Here is a 4181-nt window from a genome sequence, read left to right on the forward strand (position 1 = left end):
GGGCCCGTGAGCCATGGCCGCTGAGCCTGCGCGTCCGGAGCCTGTGCTCCGCAACGGGAGAGGACACAGCAGTGAGAGGCCCGCGTACCGCCAAAAAAAGAAAACAAAAACAAAACAAAAAAATCTTATGATCCAGATTTATTCCAGGCACTTTCCTACCTGCAATGGACATTAGGTCCTTTGTGTTAGCCTGTGCTTTGCATGTCTTCATTTATACATAAATATGTTTGAACCTTCGTGTACTTAGAGTGCTATATACTATCTATGAGTTGTTCTTGTTTGAAACATAGAAATAGATAATTTATTGATTAGTAGCCAATAGAATTCCCAGTGTCATGGTCTTACCAAGCCAACACATTGAGAGAATGAATACTTCCTTTTAAAAAATTTGATACAACTGTCACAAACCATTTACTACAACCCCAAATTCTCGTTCAGAATATCTTGATGATTCACTTATACTTGCCCATTTTTCATGTTGGAGCTTAAAAATAAACCAATTTTAAATATTGGAACACTTTACACAAAATTTACTCTACTTTTAAACAGATATTTATATCATTCTGTTTCCTTTAATAAGCTTATTTAGAGTTCATATAAAATTTGTGGAACTTAACCAATAAATTCTCCCAAGTTCATAATATATTACTAGTAAACCTTACATCGTCAGTTAAAGTTGGCAATATAGAATGTATGCAACTAATTCAATCCATACACCTACCTATATCATTTGAATTAGAAGAAAATGGAGTATTTGCCTGAATTACATGAGGATTTTACACGACAGGCTAGCAGGCTCTCAAAGTGCAATAAATAAACTCTTATCCAGCCTAAAACAGGTTTAAAGACCCACACATACATTTTAAGGTAGAAGTGATACTTGAGTTTTGCTTAAATTTACTGGGCTGATAAGGCTAGGATATGATGAGATAGGAAATAGAAAAATGGGAAGAAACCACAGTGTATTGCTTTCTAATTCGTTTCAGTAAGTGTTTTCTTTAATGGCGTTGTCAAGGTGTTGTATTAAAATCATCCTGTAGGGTTATTATATTGCTAACGCTTCCCTTCATTTGCACAATCTACTACCATGAGCACCAAAATATTTATAGAATTTGCAAACTCAGGATGGCAGAATAACAAGATTACTGTATTTTTAAGCAGATGCATTGGTATACTCTACTTTTAAACATTAAATATATTCAAACCGCAGAACTCTATACAAGAAATTTTAATGTGCAATTGTGAAGAACTAAAATGCCTTAATTTTAGAATACACCTAAATATTAAAATGATCACCTTTGTAAAAAGAGAATCAAAACTGCAAGAGTTTTAGTTTCTCATCAATACTCTCTTTCACTAAAGCAGGAAGTGAAAACTTTGTTGAAACACGTAAGCTGGGAAATGTGTTACCTTGTGGAATTTCTAAAGCAAGTCACCTTTCTGCTCTTTAATACCGTTATGACAGCAGCTGAGCTGAAAACATACAGTGCCAAAGGGGAACTAAAATTAATTAATAGTAATATTTCTACATATGCCCAAAGCACTTAATGACTGTAAGCTTGGAATGTTGAAAATGTTAATCACTTCAGCTTAAAAAAAAGTTATTTTTCCTTTCTTGTATTTGTACCGAGCTGATGTATAAACTGAGCAAAGGATGTCCGTGTTGCGTAGAAACACCTGGGTTTGTTTGGGAATACATTCAAGTACCTTTTTTTTGGTTTCTCATTATTATTAGTTTTGAGAACTATCAAGTAAAAATAAATAAAGATCATTGCCTTTTGTAAGAACATGTTTTATATATGATTGAAGTTTTTACAACACTCCGAAAAAGCCATCTGATGTTAGATTTAAAAATAAAATCAAAAGCATTTTCTGACACAGTACACATGAAAAACTGGAAGTTCCAATATCTTCAAGAGAAGTTGTAGAAAGTGTATGTCGCCTCGGAGTCTGACACCCACTTAACACAGCAGAAAATAAGGTACCATATACTGTAAACAAAACAGCACAGTAAAGGACAGTTGTAAATTTACATAAGAATAGTTCATAAACATTTTGGTCTTTCCATAACAGTTTTTATATAAAATGAATTAAAAAAACCTTTAGACAGCTGTCATCGCTCTGTTTGACCACTTTTCACTTAGATGCACACAGACATATTTACATAGCAATATATTGATGCACCATTACATGGATATTATACTATGATTACTGCTTGTAACTGAGATGTGCATTATCCAGTCAACATTATCCATAGTTGAAATACTCTTACATTATGTATTCTTGTCATGTTGTATCTATAAAAACATGAAAATATAACTTTACATTATTTCAAGTATTTACATTAGTTCAAGCTTGACAGAGAAAATTTGATAAGCTACAATTTTAAGAAGAGTAGGCCCAGAGGTACAATAAATAAATAGCATTGGTTGTTTATAGTCATCTGTTTCATTTTTAAAAACTCATTTTAAGCATAATGTGGAAAACAATTAGTCTGCAATTTGGTCATTCTAGCATTGATGATTGATTTAAACTTAAAATGCACCTCCAACATTCCTGATGAGGAGAAATGCACTAAAATTATATTGTATTATCTTGGAATTTGTGATTAGGGACAGCTAAATTTAGGCAAGAACATCATGATACCTCATGGCACCATGGTCCATGCAAGTGGTTGCTATTAGACCCTACATTTCTCTTTCCCTTCTGTGATAGATAATAAAGAAGAATGTTTTCCAGGCACTGAGTGAAACACCAAGTGCTACACAAAGGCGTACTTGCAGAAATAGCAAGCATTAGTTGAACATTAGTGATCACTTAAAACCTTAAATCAATTTTATTTTAGAGAGCTTCAGTGGAAATAAATGGTCTTTTATGAAGGGAAAGATAGCTCCTTTAAATTTCTTAACTAGAGAAATAAAAGTTCTTTAGTCAAAAGCCACAGAAGTGTGTTTTACCCACACTGGGCATTTTAAAATAGCCATTCCACCTGAGGAATAAGTATAAAAATATATATATTAGGGTTGTTTATATTGATGGCAATGGGAAGAAACTATATCGCAGCTGACTCAAAAGTGCTTAAACTTTTCATAATATATAAGATTTATGACAGCTCTTACAACTTTAAAAGCCAAAACTCAGGTTTAGTTTACGGAATTTGATCAATGGGCACCTATCTACTTTCAGGGCATCTCTAACTTCATTTACAACTAATACTTCTCTCTGTCAGCTCAAACACTTTAAAACAGAACCTCACATACTCTGATATTTGTTTTTAATATTAGTTTTTAAAATCTATTAGCATTTACCTACAGAGATTAAATGCTTTATGCTAAATATTTCTTTACATACGATAAGACACACTTAAAAACAAGTTCAGATTTTATCTGGGGACAAGTTTATACTTTAAGGACCACCCGGCCTTCTTTAAAAGGGGGCAAATTTCTCTGGGAACCTAACAATTTAATAGTGTCTTTGAACTCCATTGATGACCAAACTGTAGCTAAGCAAAATTAATTGGACCACTTGCAAATAAAACAATAGAAAAGTGTTTATTTCAAATGTCAAGCACTGCCAAGTAATTTTACATTAACACCAAATGTTAAAGAATAGGATACATTAAAGTTTTAATAACAATATTAAATTACTACAAGATTTGAATCTTCTCTTTGTTTTTCTTTCCTTAGCATGTACATATTTGGCTTTGAAAAATATGTAACTGATACCCAAAGCCTTTATAATTACGTCCCACTCAGGTTAATCGTTGTTGTCTTATTCAACCAATATGGAAGCAAATTTATTGAAAAGCCAGTTTGTTTGTGAAAATACCTAAAAATATTTTTTTAAGTTTAAATGTTTTTTTTAATTTTTATTATAAAACATGTCACATCTTGATGCAGTTGATGTCAAGTGTGCTTAAGTCATTATGAATCAAGAGACTAACAATAGTGGCTGCAGAAACGGGTTTGTTGTCTGTACAAAGACGTCAGTGAAATTAGAGTACTTCCATGGTAGCTGTGCATGTCCGCCAAGCTTCGTCTGGAACTGGAGTAGAAAAGGATGTTGTGTCTTTAGGTGACCATTCCTCACAACTCAAGATGAATTCCACATATTTAAGAATTCTTGGCTGAAAGAAAAGTCTTCAAGATACTGGATGCCTCTCACCACTTTGTCAATAAACA

The 4181-nt window shown here is 33.0% G+C and overlaps 1 protein-coding gene across 1 annotated transcript in view; it reads right to left on the bottom strand.

The window, feature by feature from the left end:
• Window positions 1-3796: 3796 nt before the first annotated feature.
• GRIA2 (glutamate ionotropic receptor AMPA type subunit 2) overlaps window positions 3797-4181 on the bottom strand; it is a 167309-nt gene continuing 166924 nt past the window's right edge. Inside the window, exon 16 of the mRNA XM_089912494.1 lies at window positions 3797-4181. This exon is cut by the window's right edge and continues 209 nt beyond it. The gene's annotated coding sequence lies outside the window, so the exon portion shown is untranslated.

Source organism: Delphinapterus leucas, chromosome 5 (genome assembly GCF_059928025.1).
Source record: "Delphinapterus leucas isolate spDelLeu-1000000601 "Yukka" chromosome 5, BTC_Dleu_Yukka2, whole genome shotgun sequence".
NCBI lineage: Eukaryota > Metazoa > Chordata > Mammalia > Artiodactyla > Monodontidae > Delphinapterus > Delphinapterus leucas.